This window comes from Sminthopsis crassicaudata, chromosome 6 (assembly GCF_048593235.1).
Source record: "Sminthopsis crassicaudata isolate SCR6 chromosome 6, ASM4859323v1, whole genome shotgun sequence".
NCBI classification, from domain to species: domain Eukaryota; kingdom Metazoa; phylum Chordata; class Mammalia; order Dasyuromorphia; family Dasyuridae; genus Sminthopsis; species Sminthopsis crassicaudata.
This window is the reverse complement of record NC_133622.1, coordinates 139,905,187-139,923,902: the sequence shown is the minus strand read 5'-3', so window position 1 is coordinate 139,923,902 and position 18,716 is coordinate 139,905,187. Positions and strand designations below refer to the sequence as shown.

Below are 18,716 nucleotides of genomic sequence, written 5' to 3'. Positions count from 1 at the left end.
TCGCCTTTACTATTTGGTCTCAAACCTCAGGGAAGCCATTAGAACACAGCGCCCTCAAAGCACAGCAGTGCTGATCACCTGTGAGGCACTTCCAGAGAGGGGGTGGGGAACTCTCTCCCAGAGCTCTCTCTTAGCTAAGGTGCAGGGGCCGCTGCATCCATCTGGTCTGGGAGGAAGCTGGTAAAGAAATAAATAAATAATTTCCTACCCCAGGAACAGACCCCAAAAGATTTGTTAAGTATGAGTAAAAAGCCAAGAAAAACTAAAGATTCCTTCTACACAGAGAAAGAGCGGGTATCCAACCCCAAGGAAGTTAACAGCAGAGAGTCAGCAGATAACAACCTAAAGGGGAACGATTCCTGCTCCCCATCACATAACTCTCTCCTTGAAGAGACTATTAAAAAGTTAAGAGAGTTTGAAGAAAAATGGGGAAAGGAAAGAGAAGCTATGATAGAGAATAACAACGTTCTGAAATTGGAGTTGGAAAAAATAAAGAATTCACAGGAAATGCAGGGAAACAAAATTAGTGAATTAGAAAAGATAAAAAAATCACAAGAAAGTAGGATTTCTGAATTGGAGAAGATAAAAAAGTCTCAAGAAAATAGGATTTCTGAATTGGATAAGATAAAAAAGTCTCAAGAAAATAGGATATCTGAATTGGAAAAAGAAAATAATTCTCAAAAAAATTAGGGAAATGGAAAAAAATTCAATAGAGCAAAATAACTCATTTAAAAACGAAATTGGGCATTTACAAAAAAGAACTAAAAACTGTGAATGAAGAAAATAACTCCTTAAAATTCAGGATGGAACAAATAGAAATGAATGATTCATTGAGAACCCAAGAATCAGTCAAACAAAACAAAACAAAAAAAAAAAAAAAAATGAAAAGCTGGAGAATAACGTCAAATAATTACTGGGAAAATCTATAGACCTGGAAAGTAGATCTAGGAGAGATAATCTGTGGATCAATGGACTTCCCAAAAACTATGACCAAAAAAGGAGCCTAGATTCTATTTTACAAGAAATTATTAAAGAGAACTGTCCAGAGATAATAGAAACAGAGGGGAAAGTAGATGTTGAGAGAATTCATCAAACTCCTTCTGAAATAGACCCTAAAAAAAGAATACCACAGAATATTGTGGCTAAGCTGCAGAATTAGCACACAAAAGAGAAAATCTTGCAAGCAGCTAGAAAAAAAACAATTTATATACCAAGGTGCCACAATAAGGGTCACACAAGGTCTGGCTGCCTCCACATTAAAAGATAGAAGGGCCTGGAACCTGATATTCTGAAAGGCAAAAGATCAAGGATTGCAACCAAGAATAAACTACTCAGCTAAGTTTAGCATCTTTTTCCATGGAAAAAGATGGTAATTCAATGAAATAGAGGAATTCCATATGTTTCTAAGAAAAAAACCAGATTTAAACAAAAAATTTGATCTACATCCACAAGACTGAAGAGAAACAGAAAAAGGTACACAGAACCCTTGAGAATTATATCTCTGTTGTGGGTATATAGAAAGTACGCATGGATAATTTGATCTTACTGATATAAAAGAAAAAAAAAGGAGGGGGTGTAGTAAAGAGAAGGAGGTAGTATCAGAAAAAGGGGAGGGAGTGATGAAAAGAGGGAAACTACATCCCAGGAAGAGGCATAGAAAATACATCATATCTGAAGGAATTTAGAGAGGGGGAGAATCATTGTGTAAATCTTACTCTCATCAGAAGAGGCTCAAAGAGTAAATAATTGTCATATTTGTTTTTCAGAGAATTCTCTATCACCTCATTAAAAGGAGGGAGAGGAAAAGGGAAAAGGAAAAGGAGAATAATGGAAGGGACGTGGAGGGAGGGGGAAGGGATAATAAAAAAAAAGGGAGGGCTGCACGTCACAAGGAGGGTCTATAAATTAAGTATTGGGGAAGGGGTTCAGGGCGGTCAAGGGAAAAAGCATAATCTGGGGATAATATTATGGCAGGAAATACAGAATTAGTAATTTTAACTGTAAATGTGAATGGGATGAATGCTCCCATCAAATGGAGACGGATAGCAGACTGGATCAAAAATCAGAACCCTACAATATGTTGTTTAGAGGAAACACACTTGAAGCAGGGAGATACATATAGGGTAAAGGTAAAAGGTTGGAGCAGAATCTATTATGCTTCAGGTAAAGCCAAAAAAGCAGGGGTAGCTATCCTTATCTTAGATCAAGCAAAAGCAGAATTTGATCTAGTTAAAAGAGATAAGGAAGGAAACTATATCCTGCTGAAAGGTAGCATAAATAATGAAGCCATATTGATACTAAACATATATGCACCAAGTGGTATAGCATCTAACTTTCTAAAGGAAAAGTTAAGAGAGTTGCAAGAAGAAATAGACAGTAAAACTATAATAGTGGGAGATATCAACCTTGCACTCTCAGATTTAGACAAATCAAACCACAAAACAAACAAGGAAGAAAATTTTTTTTAATTTTTTTTTTATTTTATAATTATAACATTTTTTGACAGTACATATGCATGGGTAATTTTTTACAACATTATCCCTTGCACTTACTTCTATTCAGATTTTTTCCCTTCCTCCCCCAACCCCCTCCCCCAGATGGCAAGCAGTCTTATATATGTTAAATATATTACAGTATATTCTAGATACAATATATGTGTGTAGAACCGAATTTTTTTGTTGCACAGGAAGAATTGGATTCAGAATGTAAAAATAACAGTTTACATTCATTTCCCAGTGTTCCTTTTCTGGATGTAGCTGGTTCTGTCCATCATTAATCAATTGGAATTGGATTAGCTCTTCTCTATGTTGGAGAAATCCACTTCCATCAGCATACATCCTTATACAGTATCATTGTTGAAGTGTATAATGATCTTCTGGTTCTGCTCGTTTCACTCAGCATCAGTTGATGTAAGTCTCTCCAAGCCTCTCTGTATTTCTCCTGTTGGTCATTTCTTATAGAACAATAATATTCCATAACATTCATATACCATAGTTTACCCAACCATTCTCCAATTGATGGACATCCATTCATCTTCCAGCTTCTAGCCACTATGAAAAGGGCTGCCACAAACATTTTGGCACATACAGGTCCCTTTCCCTTCTTTAGTAGTTCCTTGGGGTATAAGCCCAGTAGTAGTATGGCTGGGTCAAAGGGTATGCACATTTTGATAACTTTTTGGGCATAATTCCAGATTGCTCTCCAGAATGGTTGGATTCTTTCACAACTCCACCAACAATGCATCAGTGTCCCAGTTTTCCCACACCCCCTCCAACATTCATCGTTATTTGTTCCTGTTATCTTAGCCAATCTGACAGGTGTGTAATGATATCTCAGAGTTGTCTTAATTTGCATTTCTCTGATCAATAGTGATTTGGAACACTCTTTCATATGAGTGGAAATAGTTTTAATTTCATCATCTGAAAATTGTCTGTTCATATCCTTTGACCATTTATCAATTGGAGAATGGCTTGATTTCTTATAAATTAAAGTCAGTTCTCTGTATATTTTGGAGATGAGGCCTTTATCAGAACCTTTAACTGTAAAAATTTTTTCCCAATTTGTTACTTCCCTTCTAATCTTGATTGCATTAGTTTTGTTTGTGCAGAAACTTTTTAATTTGGTGTAATCAAAATGTTCTATTTTGTGATCATTAATGGTCTCTAGTTCTCCCTTGGACACAAACTCCTTCCTCCTCCACAAGTCTGAGAGGTAAACCATCCCCTGTTCCTCCAATTTATTTATTATTTCATTCTTTATGCCTAAATCTTGGACCCATTTTGACCGTATCTTAGTATGTGGTGTTAAATGTGGGTCCATGCCTAGTTTCTGCCATACTAATTTCCAGTTTTCCAGCAATGAATTCTTATCCCAAAATTTGGGATCTTTGGGTTTGTCAAAGATTAGATTGCTATTTTTATTCACTATCTTGCCCTGTGAACCTAACCTATGCCACTGATCAGCTAGTCTATTTCTTAGCCAGTACCAAATGGTTTTGGTGACTGTTGCTATATAATATAGCTTTAAATCAGGAGGAGGAGGAGGAGGAGGAGCCACCTTCCTCTGACTTTTTTTTCATTAGTTCCCTTGCAATTCTCGACCTTTTATTCTTCCATATAAATTTTGTTGTTATTTTTTCTAGGTCATTAAAATAGTTTCTTGGGAGTCTGATTGGTATAGCACTAAATAAATAGATTAGTTTGGGGAGTATTGTCATCTTTATTATATTCCCTCGGCCTATCCAAGAACACTGAATGTCTTTCCAATTATTTAAATCTGACTTTATTTTTGTGGCAAGTGTTTTGTAATTTTGCTCATATAATTCCTGACTCTCCTTTGGTAGATATATTCCCAAATATTTTATACTATCGACTGTTATTTTGAATGGAATTTCTCTTTGTATCTCTTGCTTTTGGATTGTGTTGGTAATGTATAAAAATCCTGAGGATTTATGTGCATTTATTTTGTATCCTGCGACTTTGCTAAAATTCTGAATTATTTCTAAAAACAAGAAAGAAATTAAAAAAGTAACTAGAACATTAGAAAAACTAGGCATGATACACCTTTGGAGAAAACTGAATGGCAATAGAAAGGAATATACTTTCTTCTCAGCAGTTCATGGATCCTATACAAAAATTGACCATATATTAGGACATAAAGATCTCAAAATTAAATGTAGGAAGGCAGAAATAATAAATGCATTCTTCTCAGAAGACAATGCAATAAAAGCTACATTCAGTAAAAAGTTAGGGATAAATAGACCAAAAAGTAATTGGAAACTGAATAATCTCATCTTAAAGAATGACTGGGTGAAAGAGCAAATTATAGAAACAATTAATAATTTCACCTAAGATAATGACAATGATGAGACATCATACCAAAATCTGTGGGATGCAGCTAAAGCAGTAATAAGGGGAAAGTTTATATCTTTAGAGGCTTATTTGAAGAAAATAGAGAAAGAGAAGATTAACGAATTGGGCTTGCAACTTAAAAAGCTAGAAAAAGACCAAATTAAAAACCCCCAAACAAAAATTAAACTTGAAATACAAAAATTAAAAGGAGAAATCAATAATATTGAAAGTAAAAAAACTATTGAATTAATAAATAAAACCAAGAGTTGGTTTTATGAAAAAGCCAATAAAATAGATAAACCTTTGGTAAATCTGATCAGAAAAAAAGAAAGAGGAAAATCAAATTGTTAGTCTTACAAATGAGAAGGGGGATCTTTCCACCAATGAAGAGGAAATTAGAGAAATAATAAGGAGTTACTTTGCCCAACTTTATGCCAATAAATTTGATAACTTAGGTGAAATGGATGACTTCCTCCCAAAATATAGGCTTCCTAGATTAACAGAGGAGGAAATAAATTGCTTAAATAGTCCCATTTCAGAAAAAGAAATAAAACAAGCTATTAATCAACTCCCCAGGAAATAATCCCCAGCACCAGGTGGATTTACATGTGAATTCTACCAAACATTTAAAGAACAATTAGCCCCAATGCTATTTAAACTATTTGAAAAAATAGGGGATGAAGGAGTCCTACCAAACTCCTTTTATGACACAGACATGGAACTGATAACTAAACCAGGTTGATCAAAAACTGAGAAAGAAAATTATAGACCAATTTCCTTAGTGAATATTGATACTAAAATCTTAAATAAGATATTAGCAAAAAGACTTCAGAAAATCATCTCCAGGATAATACACTATGATCAAGTAGGATTCATACCAGGAATGCAGGGCTTGTTTAATATTAGGAAAACTATTAGTATAATTGACCATATTAATAATCAAATTAATAAATAGATGCAGAAAAAGCATTTGATAAAATCCAACATCCATTCCTACTAAAAACGCTTGAGAGTATAGGAATAAATGGACTTAGAATAATCAGGAGCATATATTTAAGACCATCAGTAAGCATAATATGCAATAGAAATAAACTGCAACCTTTCCCAGTAAGATCAGGAGTGAAACAAGGTTGCCCACTATCACCATTACTATTCAATATAGTACTAGATACGCTACCCTCGGCAATAAGAGCTGAGAAAGAGATTCAAGGAATTAGAGTGGGAAATGAGGAAATCAAACTATCACTCTTTGCACATGACATGATGGTATACTTAGAGAACCCCAAAGACTCTGCTAAAAAGCTATTAGAAATAATTCAGAATTTTAGCAAAGTGGCAGGATACAAAATAAATCCACATAAATCCTCAGTATTCTTATATATCACCAACAAAACGCAACAGCAAGCAATACAAAGAGAAATTCCATTCCAAAGAAATGTTGAGAGTATAAAGTATTTGGGAATCCATCTACCAAAGAATACTCAGGAATTATATCAGAAAAATTACAAAACACTTGCCACAAAAATAATTAGATTTAAATAATTGGAAAGACATTCAGTGCTCTTGGATAGGCTCAGTGAATATAATAAAGATGACAATACTCCCCAAATTAATCTATTTATTTAGTGCTATACCAATCAGACTCCCAAGAAACTATTTTAATGACCTAGAAAAAATAACAACAAAATTCATATGGAAGAATAAAAGGTCGAGAATTGCAAGGGACCTAATGAAAAAAAAGTCAGAGGAAGGTAGTCTAAGTGTACCTGATCTAAAGCTATATTATATAGCAGCTGTCACCAAAACCATTTGGTACTGGCTAAGAAATAGAACGGTAGATCAGTGGAACAGATTAGATACAAAGGACAAAAAAGTGTACATCTATAGCAATCTAATCTTTGACAAACCCAAGATACCAACATTAGTGACAAAAATTCATTATTTGGAAAAAACTGTTGGGAAAACTGGAAATTAGTATGGCAGAAATTAGATATGGATCCACACTTAACACCATATACCAAGATAAGATCAAAATGTGCCCATGATTTAGGCATAAAGAATGAGATAATAAATAGATTAGAGGAACAGAGAATAGTCTACCTCTCAGACCTGTGGAGGAGAAAGGAATTTATGACCAGAGGAGAACTAGAGATCATTATTGATCACAAAATAGAAGATTTTGATTACATCAAACTAAAAAGTTTCTGGACAAACAATACTAATGCAAACAAGATTAGAAGGGAAGTAACAAATTGGGAAAACATTTTTACAGTTAAAAGTTCTGATAAAGGTCTTATTTCCAAATTACATAGAGAACTGACCCTAATTTATAGGAAACCAAAGCATTCTCCAATTGATAAATGGTCAAGGGATACGAACAGTCAATTCTCAGATGATGAAATTGAAAGTATTTCCACTCATATGAAAGAGTGTTCCAAATCACTACTGATCAGAGAAATGCAAATTAAGACAACTCTGAGATACCACTACACACCTATCAGATTGGCTAAGATGACAGGAACAAATAATGATGAATGTTGGAGGGGATGTGGGAAAACTGGGACACCGATACGTTGTTGGTGGAGTTGTGAAAGAATCCAGCCATTCTGGAGAGCAATTTGGAACTATGCCCAAAAAGTTATCAAACTGTGCATACCCTTTGACCCAGCATTGCTGCTATTGGGCTTATATCCCAAAGAAATACTGAGGAGGGGAAAGGGACCTGTATGTGCCAAAATTTTTGTGGCAGCTCCTTTTGTTGTAGCTAGAAACTGGACGTTGAATGGATGTCCATCAATTGGAGAATGCAACGTTGAGTAAATTATGGTATATGAAGGTTATGGAATATTATTGCTCTGTAAGAAATGACCAGCAGGAGGAATACAGAGAGGCTTGGAGAGACTTACAACAACTTTTGCTGAGTGAAATATACAGAACCAGAAGATAATTATACACTTCAACAACAATACTGTATGAGGATGTATTCTGATGGAAGTGGAAATCTTCAACATAAAGAAGATCCAACTCACTTCCAGTTGATCAATGATGGACAGAAATAACTACACACAGAGAAGGGACACTGGGAAGTGAATGTAAATTGTTAGCACTACTGTCTATCTACCCAGGTTACTTATACCTTTGGAAGCTAATAATTAATGTGCAACAAGAAAATGGTATTTACACACATATATTGTATCTAGGTTATATTGTAACACATGTAAAATGTATAGGATTACCTGTCATCGGGGGGAGGGAGTGGAGGGAAGGAGGGGACAATTTGGAAAAATGAATAAAAAAAATAAAAGAAAAAAAAAAGAAGAATCACATAAAAAATGAAAAAAAAAAAAACAAAGAAAAAGAAAAACAAAACAAAACAAAACAAAACAAAACAAAACAAAAAACAGATTACAGAAAATCATCCCCAGGATGATACACGATCACCAAGTAGGATTTGTAACATGAATGTAGGGTTGGTTCAATATTAGGAAAACTATTAGCATATCTGACTATATCAATAATCAAATTTTAAAAATATTATCATCTCAATAGATGCAGAAAAAGCATTTTATAAAATTCAGCATCTGTTCCTATTAAAAATAATTGAGAGTTTAAAAATAAATGGACTTTTCATTAAAATAGTTATTATCATGTATTTAAAATTATCAGTGAGCATCATATGTAACTGGGATAAACTGGAACCATTCCCAATAAGATCAGGAGTGAAACAAGGTTGCCCACTATCACAGTTACTCTGCAATATTGTAGTAGACATGCTAGCTTCAGCAATAGGTATTGAGAAAGAGATTAAAGGATTTATTTAGTGTAGGTAATGAAGAAACTAAATTATCACTCTTGGCAAATGATATGATGGTATACTTAGAGAATCCCAGAGATTCTATTAAAAATCTATTAGAAATAATCCACACCTTTAGCAAAGTTGCAGGATATGAAATAAACCCATATAGGTCTTCAGTATTTTTATATATTATTAAGAAAATCCAACACCTAGAGTTACAAAAAGAAATTCCATTCAACATAACTGCCACTAGTATAAAATATTTGGGAATCTATCTGACAAGGGAAAGTCAGGAACAATATGACCAAAACTACAAAATACTTTCTACACAAATAAAGTCAGATCTAACCAATTGCATAAACATTAAATGCTCTTGTATAGGTCGAGCAAATATAATATAGATGAAAATACTACTTAAACTAATCTATTTATTTAGTGCTATACAATCAGATTCCCCAAAAATGTATTTAATAATCTAGAAAACATAACAACAAAATTCATCTGGAAGAACAAAAGGTTAAGACTTTCAAGGGAACTAATGAAAAAAAAAAAAAAAAAAAAAAAAAAAAAAAAAAAAAAAAGCAAATGAATGTAGCCTAGCTGTACCAGATCTAAAACTATATTATAAAGGAGCAGTCACTAAAACTATTTAGTATTGGCTAAGAAATAGACCAGTTGATCAGTGGATTAAGTTAGATTCAAAGGACAAAATAGTCAATAACCTTAATAATCTAGTGTTTGACAAACCCAAAGAGCCCAGCTTTGGGGATAAGAATTCACTGTTTGACAAAACTGTTGCGAAAACTGGAAATTAGTATGGCAGAAACTAGACATTGACCCAAACTTAACACTATACACCAAGATAAGTTCAAAATGGGTTCATGATCTAGGCATAAAGAATGAGTGAAATCAGCAGGGCCAAGAGATCATTATATACTTCAACAACAATACTATATGATAATCAATTCTGATGGATATGGCTCTCTTCAACAATAAGATGAACCAAATAAGTTCCATTTTTTTTCAATAATAAATAGAACCAGCTATACCCAGTGAAAAAACTCTGGGAAATGAGTGTGAACCACTACATAGAATTTCTAATCCCTCTGATTTTGTCTGCTTGCATTTTTTATTTCCTTCACAGGTTAATTGTACATTATTTCAAAGTCCCATTCTTCTTGTGCAACAAAATAACTGAATGGCTATGTATACATATATTATATTTAACATATACTTTAACATATTTAACATGTATTGGTCTACCTGCCATTTGGAGGAGGAGGTGGGAGGAAGGAGGGGAAAAATTGAAACAAAAGGTTTTGCAGTTGTCAATGCTGAAAAATTACCCATGCATCTATTTTGTAAATAAAAACCTATAATTAAAAAAAATAGATAATCGACCACTGGCATATATATATCATGGACCAGGTATCCCAGTATAAATGGGAAAATTGAGCCTTGACTCTATGCAAGTTTCTGTCAAGGAGAATGCGAAGAAGACAATGTCCAAAATGATGAAGATGTTTGGAATCTTGTCAAAGGATAATTATTTGAAGATAATAGAGGTATTTATTCTTGAAAAGAAAATTTACATGACAGTTACAATAAATATGAGAAAATGAAATTCATATGTCTGAAGTGCTGTCACGTGGAAGATTGACATGACTGATTATACCTTATTCCAGAGAAGAGAATTAGGAAAACTGGGTAAAAGTTGTAAAGAAAATAATTTAGTGTTGATGTGCCAAAAAAAAAAAAAAAAAATCTTCAACAACTTAAAATATGCAAATATAAAATTGGCTACTGTAAAAGGTTAAACCTTCTTAAAGGTCTTCAAGCAAAGAAAGCTGGGTATATTATACTTTGTGTTTTCTCATTCAGATAAAGTTTGGATTTAGGATGTCCGTTCTAACTTTCAGGTTCTCTGATTCCATAGTTTTCAAAAAGAACATTTTCTGTAATTTCACATTAGAAGTTAGACATATTGTCAAGAAATAAAATGAAAATCAACTTCCTTTAAATTTTCAAAACTTTGCTATAAGAATTTTGGATAAATATATCACTCAGTAAACAATAAATAATAAAAGCATTAATAAAGAAAAATATCTTGCTTTAAACTTTACTACCACATATTCCAAATGAAACCCATGAATTGCAAATGTTTAAATTATGATGTGTTTATTGTCAAAAAAAAGAACTAGAGTTATTATGCTGAATCTACTTTAGGAAAAATATACTATTACACGTCCAGAAATGCGTAAATGTTTTCTGCAAGCAGCTCTGGGAAGGAATGTTATGAATTAAACAAAATATGTCAGTAGCTAAAATTCATTTTTTCTGTACCTTCTATGTCTAAATATATACTAATAAAAACATCCAGAATAATAATTTTCAGAAATTGCAAGATTCTTAATCATCATAGAATGATTTCATTATGAAGTCAATTCAATTTGATAAATATTGTTTGCCTTATATTGGAAGTGTCGTACTTTAAATCAAATTAGATTGTGGTGAAACACATACAAAAATTAAACAGTTCCTGGAATATAGGCTATTGTATTCCAATACTGGGAGGATACAAGGCCATGCAGATAGCATTCATACTCAAAAACTCTCCTCTGACTCAGTGGAATTATGTTGCAGACTTGTTGTTTGGGGGTTTACCTATATGGGTCTTTACTTTGTTCCCAATTACGATAAGTCAGTCTGTACCCATTAAATTCACAAATGTGGCAGACATTTATTCTGACCTGATACAAGAAGGAAAAGAATAGCAACTGGAGATATAAAATGTGGAAGATAAAAGTAGTGTAGGCATCCAAGAAACTTGGACATAGCTGCAAGGAACTCAAATCCAAATGACCCTTTGGCTGACTGTTCCCTGCTTCTCTTTCTCCGCATCTAATGTCAGAAAATGCATCTAATGCAATTTATCTTTTCCTGTAGCATAGTAAATATTTTGATCTCCTAAATGTTTCCATATGAAGAACCTGTGAATACATATCTTGAGAAAGAGATCAGTACAGCAATGGAAGGGAGAGGTGTCAAAGACCAAAGAAATTGGCTGTACAGAATATAAGAGAAATACTGAAGGATCAAAAGTCCCAAAGAGAAAGCCTGAGTAGAACTAGCTCTTAAGCATATAGAGTATCAGAAAAACAGAAGGAAAATATAAGTAAAAAGAAGCTAGAGTAAAAAGTTATGATGTTAAATTATTAAAGTAAATGAGCCAAAGCGGGCAGAGCCAAGATGGCGATAAAGATACACACGAACTTCTAGGCTCTCCCTTACCCTCAATACCAATTAATTAATTTAGCCTCAAAAATAACACTGGACTGGTAAAAATCACAAAGATTAGAAACACAACAACTTGCCAGCTGAAGAGAATGTGGGACTTAGTCAGAAAAAGTCTGTAATGAAGGGAGGGAGAAAAGGACCAGCACAGACAGAGAGAGACTAAAGGCTAGCTTACTGCTCCGTTTGGGCTGGAGAGGTCTCTGGGATTAGAAAGGCTACCAAGATAGAGAATTCTGGCATAGCTCTACTCTGCTTACAAAAGAGCAGACCAGCAGATAAGCCAAGCCACTTAAAAAAACAAACAAAAAAAACCCACCAGAAACTGCCTATAGCTACCCCAAACCAGAATTGAGACAGCACAAATTGTGGCATGCCTTCTGCTGTCTGGGGCTTTTCTTTGGGGCAATTAAGAACCTGCAAGGCAGTGGCTGGGGACACAGCCCAGGGCAGCCTCTGAGCCCATAGTGGGGGGCTCAGCCCGAGGCAGTGGAACTTCCACAGCAGCAAAACCCCTGCAAGAGTGACTGTGATTCCTGGGGAGGAGATACTTCCAGTCTGTGCACTGGGGCTATTTGCTCATCAGCTGCTAATATCCATGGACCCATGGCGGGGCTCTGGCCTGGGGTTGTGATGCTTAGGGCAGTTGCTAGGCTACAAAGCAGGGGTCCTTCATTCAGCACACCCGCATCTTGGCTCTGAACCACTTCTGGAGGAGGAGGAGGGAACTCTCTCCCAGAGTCGTACATTTTCCACCCCATTCACAAGATAGCTGCCTTTCATATCTCTGTTCTGCAGAGGAAGCTGGGAACCCCTTAATCAGAAAGCAGACCCCACAAGTTATAAAAAATATGAGTAAGAAATTGAAGAGAATGATTGACAGCTTCTGTATAGAAAAAGAGTGGATCTCTAACCCTGAGGAGGCTAACAACAAACAGTTTCCAGATAATATCCTGAAGGGAAATGTTACATATCCCCCATCACATAACTCTCTCCTAGAAGAGACTATTAAAGACCTGAAAAGAGAGTTAGAAGATAAATGGGCAAAGGAAAGAGAAGCTATGCTAGAGAGTGACTACATCCTGAAATTTGAATTAGAAAAGATAAAGAATTCACAGGAAATGCAGGGAAACAAAATTTGTGAATTGGAAAAGGTTAAAAAATCACAGGCAATTAGGATTTCTTAATTGGAAAAGATAAAGAATTCTCAAGAAAGTAGGATGTGTGAATTGGAAAAAGAAAATAACAAAATAAAAAAATTGGTGAAATAGAAAACAATTTTACAGAGCAAAATACTTCATTTAAAAAATCAATTGGGCATATACATATTGGGAAAATCTATAGACCTGGAAAATAGATCTAGGAGAAATAATTTGAGGCTCATTGGACTTCCCAAAAATTATGATGAAAAAAAGAGCTTAGATTCTATATTACAGGAAATCATCAAAGAGAAATGTCCAGAGATAATAGAAGCAAAAGGGAAAATAGCCATTTTGGAAGAATTCATCAAACACCTTCTGGAAAACACCCTAAAGAAAACTCCATGGAATATTATGGCTAAGATGCAGAACTATCAAACTAAGGAAAAATATTTCAAGCAGCCAGGAAAAAAACAATTCAAATATTGAGGTGCCACAATAAGGGTCACTCAAGACCTGGCTGCATCCACATTAAAGCCCCGTAATATGATATTCCAAAAGGCAAAAGAACTTGGAATGCAGCCAAGAATAAACTACCCAGCTAAGTTTAGCATTTTCGTCCATGGAAGAAGATGGACATTTAATGAAAAAGAGGAATTCCATTTGTTTCTAAGGGAAAAAAAAAAAAAAAAAAAAAAAGATCTAAACAAAAAATTTGATCTCAAAACACAAGACTCAAGAGAAGCAGAAAAGGGTAAAAGAAACTCTTGAGAACTGTATCTCTGTTGTGGATATACAGAAAGTCCACATGTATAATTTGATTTTACTGATATAACATAAAAAAGGGGAAATACAAAAGAGAAAGGTGATAGTATTTCGTAAAGGGGAAGAAAATTTACCACATCTGATGGAATTTAGAGAGGGGGAGGAAAATTGTGTGAATCTTACTCTCATCAGAGTAGGCTCAAAGAGTTAATAATTGACAAAGTTGTTTTTCAGAGAATTCTCTCTCACCTCATTAAAAGGGGGGAGAGGAAAAGGGAAAAGGAAAAGTGTAATATGGGAAGGGTACAAGAAAGGGGAAGGGATTTAAAAGGACAGAGGAGGGATACTAAAAAGGGAGAGCTGCATGACACAAGAGGGGTCCATAAATTTAATACTGGGAAAGGAGGTCATATGGGACAAGGGGGAAAAAAGCATAATCTGGGGATACTATGATGGAAGGAAATATGAATTAGTAATTTTAACTGTAAATGTGAATGGGATGAACTCCCATTAAGCGGAGGCAGAAAGCAAACTGGATCAAAAGCCAGAACCCTACAATATGTTGCTTACACGAAACACATTTAAAGCAGGGAAATACTTACAGAGTAAAGGTAAAAGGCTGGAGCAGAATCTATTCTGCTTCAAGTGAAGTCAAAAAAGCAGGGGTGCCCATCCTTACCTCAGATCAAGCAAAAGCAGAATTTGATCTAATTAAAAGAGATAAGGAAGGAAACTATATCCTGCTAAAAGGTAGTATAGACAATGAAACCATATCAATACTAAACATATATGTACCAAGTGGTATAACATCTAACTTCCTAAAGGAGAAGTTAAGAGAGTTGCAAAAGAAATAGACAGCAAAACTATAATAGTGGGAGATCTCAACGATGCACTCTCACAATTGGATAAATCAAACCACAAAACAAATAAGACAGAAATTAAGGAAGTAAATAGAACATTAGAAAAATTAGGTATGATAGATTTTTGGAGAAAACTGAATGGTGATAGAAAGGAGTATACTTTCTTCTCAGCAGTTCATGGAACCTATACAAAAATTGACCATATATTAGGACATAAAAATCTCAAAATTAAATGCAGGAAGGCAGAAATAGTAAATGCTTTCTTCTCAGATCACAATGCAAAAAAAACTACATTCACCAAGAAGTTAGGGGTAAATAGACCAAAAAATAACTGGAAACTAAATAATCTCATCTTAAGGAATGATTGGGTGAAGCAGCAAATTATAGAAACAATTAATAATTTCACCCAAGATAATGACAATGATGAGACATCATACCAAAAATCTATGGGATGCAGCTAAAGTGGTAATAAGGGGAAATTTTATATCTTTAGAGACTTATTGAATAAAATAGAGAAAGAGAAGATCAACAAATTGGGCCTGCAAGTTAAAAAGATAGAAAAAGACCAAATTAAAACCCTCCACCCAAATACTAAACTTGAAATTCTAAAATTAAAAGGAGAAATCAATAATATTGAAAGTAAAAAAAAAAAAACTATTGAATTAATAAATAAAACTAAGAGTTGGTTTTATGAAAAAGACAGTAAAATAGATAAACCTCTGATAAATCTGATCAGAAGAAGGAAAGAGGAAAATCAAATTGTTTGTCTTAAAAATGAAAAGAGGGATCTTTCCACCAATGAAGAGGAAATTAGAGCAATAATGAGTTACTTTGCCCAATTCTATGCCAATAAATTTGATAACTTAAGTGAAATGGATGACTACATCCAAAAATATAGGCTTTTTAGATTAACAGAGGAGAAAGTAAATTGCTTAAATAGTCTCATTTCAGAAAAAAAGAAATAGAACAACCCATTAATCAAATCCCTAGGAAAAAAAATCTCCAGGACCAGATGCATTTATGTGTGAATTGTACCAAACATTTAAAGAACAATTAACCACAATGTTATACAAACTATTTGAAAAAATAGGGGATGAATGAGTCCTACCAAACTCCTTTTATGACACAGATATGGTATTGATACCTAAAACATATAGGTTGAAAATGGAGAAAGAAAACTATAGACCAATCTCCTTAATGAATATGGATGCTAAAATCTTAAATAAGATATTAGAAAAAGACTTCAGAAAATCATCCCCAGGATAATACACTATGATCAAGTAGGATTTATACCAGCAATGCAGGGCTGGTTTAAGATTAGGAAAACTATTAGTATAATTGACCATATTAATAATCAAATTAACAAAAATCATATGATCATCTCAATAGATGCAGAAAAAGCATTTGATAAAATACAGCATCCATTCCTACTAAAAACACTTGAGAGTATAGGAATTAATGGACTATTCCTTAAAATAGTCAGGAGCATATATTTAAAACTGTCAATAAGAATCATATGTAATGGGGATAAACTGAAAACTTTCCCAGTAAGATCAGGAGTGAAACAAGTTTGCCCACTATCACCATTACTATTCAAAATTGTATTAGAAATGCTAGGTTTGGCAATAAGAGTCGAGAAAGAGATTAAAGGAATAAGAATAGGTAATGAGAAAATCAAACTGTCACTCTTTGCAGATGATATGATGGTATACTTAGAGACCCCCAGAGATTCTAATAAAAATTATTAGAAATAATTCACAACTTTAGCAAAGTTGCTGGATACAAAATAAATCCACATAAATCCTCAGCATTTTTATACATCATCAACAAAATGAAACAGCAAGAGATACAAAGAGAAATTCCATTCAAAACAACTGTCAAGAGTATAAAATATTTGGGAATCCATCTACCAAAGCAAAGTCAGGAATTATACGAGCAAAACTACAAAACACTTGCCGCAAAAACAAAGTCAGATTTAAATAATTGGAAAGACTCTTGGATAGGCCGAGTGGATATAATAAAGATGACAATACTCCCTAAACTAATCTATTTATTTAGTGTTATATCAATCAAACTCCCCAGAAACTATTTTAATGACCTAGAAAAAATAATAACAAAATTCATATGGAAGAACAAAAGATCAAGAGTTTCAAGGGAAATAATGAAAAATAAGTAAGATGAAGGTGGTCTCACTGTACCTGCTTTATTATAGAGCAGCAGTCACCAAAACCATTTGGTATTGGCTAAGAAATAAACTAGTTGATCAGTGGAATAGGTTAGGTTCACAGGACAAAATAGAATACAACTATAGCAATCTAGTGCTTGACAAACCCCAAAATATCAACTTTTGGGATAAGAATTAATTATTTGAAAAAAAACTATTGGTAAAACTGGAAATTAGTATGGCAGAAATTAGATATGGACCCACACTTAACACTATATACCAAGATATGGGACCATGATTTAGGCATAAAGAATGAGATCATAAATAAATTAGAGGAACATAGGATAGTTTACCTGTCAGACTTGTGGAGGAGGGAGGAATTTATGACCAAAGGTTAACTAGAAATCATTATTGATCACGAAATAGAGGATTTTGATTACATCAAATTAAAAAGCTTTTGTACAAACAAAACTAATGCAAACAAGATTAGAAGGGAAATAACAAATTGGGACAATATTTTTACAGTTATAGGTTCTGATTAATGCCTCATTTCCAAAATATATAGAGAACTGACTCTATAAGAAATCTAACCATTGTCCAGTTGATAAATCAATCATCAAAGGATATGAACAGACAATTTTCAGATGATGAAATTGAAACTATTTCCACTCATATGAATGAGTGTTCCAAATCATTACTGATCAGAGAAATGCAAATGAAGACAACTCTGAGATAGCACAACACTCTTGTCAGATTGGCTAAGATGATAGGAAGAAATAATGATGAATGTTGAAGGGGATGTGTGAAAACTGGGACACTGATGCATTGTTGGTGGAGTTGTAAAAAAATCCAACCATTCTAATGACCAATCTGGAATTATGCCCAAAAAGTTTTCAAACTATCCATACACTTTCATCCACCAGTGCTACTTCTGGGCTTATATCCCAAAGAAGTACTAAAGAAGGGAAAAGGTCCTGTATGTGCTAAAATGTTTGTGGCAGTTCTTTTTGTAGTGGCTAGAAACTGGAAAATGAATGGATGCACATCAATTGGAAAATGTTTGGGTAAATTATGGTATATGAATGTTATGGAATATTATTGCTCCATAAGAAATGAGCAGCAGAATGAATACAGAGAGCTTTGGAGGGACTTACATGAACTATTGCTGAGTGAAATCAGCAGAACCAGGAGATGACTGTACAGTTCAACAACGTTACTGTATGAAGGTGTATTCTGATGGAAGTGGATATCTTCAACATAAAGAAGATCTAATTCACTTCCATTTGATCAATGATGGACAGAAACAACTAAACCCAGAGAAGGAGCACTGGGAATCGCATGTAAACTATTTGTACTATTGTCTTTCTACCCAGGTTACTTATACCTTAGGAATCCAATTTTTACCATGCAACAAGAAATTTGGTTTTATACACAAATATTGTATCTAGGTTATACTGTAACACATTAAATATGTATGGAATTGCCTGTCATCTAGGGGAGGGAGTAGAGGGTGGGAGGGGAAAATTTGGAAAAATGAATACAAGAGATAATATTTTTAAAAAATAATTACCCATCCATATGTACTGTCAAAAATTATGAAATTAACTTAAAAAAGTAAATGATCCAAAATTTCCTAATATAAAAAGAAAATCATATGGAATTTCCAATAATAATGAAGCAATAATTAGGAGATAGTATTTTTTTTTCTGGAAAGAATATATGTAAGAGGGCCAAATATACTTGAAACAAGTAATCTTACAACAAGTTGTTAAATCAGTGGAATTGAGATGATTAGTTTCCATGTACTTAGTATAATTCTACAAGTTGACATTTTTTCTGCAAGATTGA

The 18,716-nt window shown here is 33.8% G+C and overlaps 1 protein-coding gene across 4 annotated transcripts in view; it reads right to left on the bottom strand.

Moving 5' to 3' along the window:
- Positions 1-18,716, bottom strand: part of GRID2 (glutamate ionotropic receptor delta type subunit 2) — a 1,921,766-nt gene that overhangs the window by 972,581 nt on the left and 930,469 nt on the right. The gene's annotated exons all lie outside the window — the stretch shown is intronic.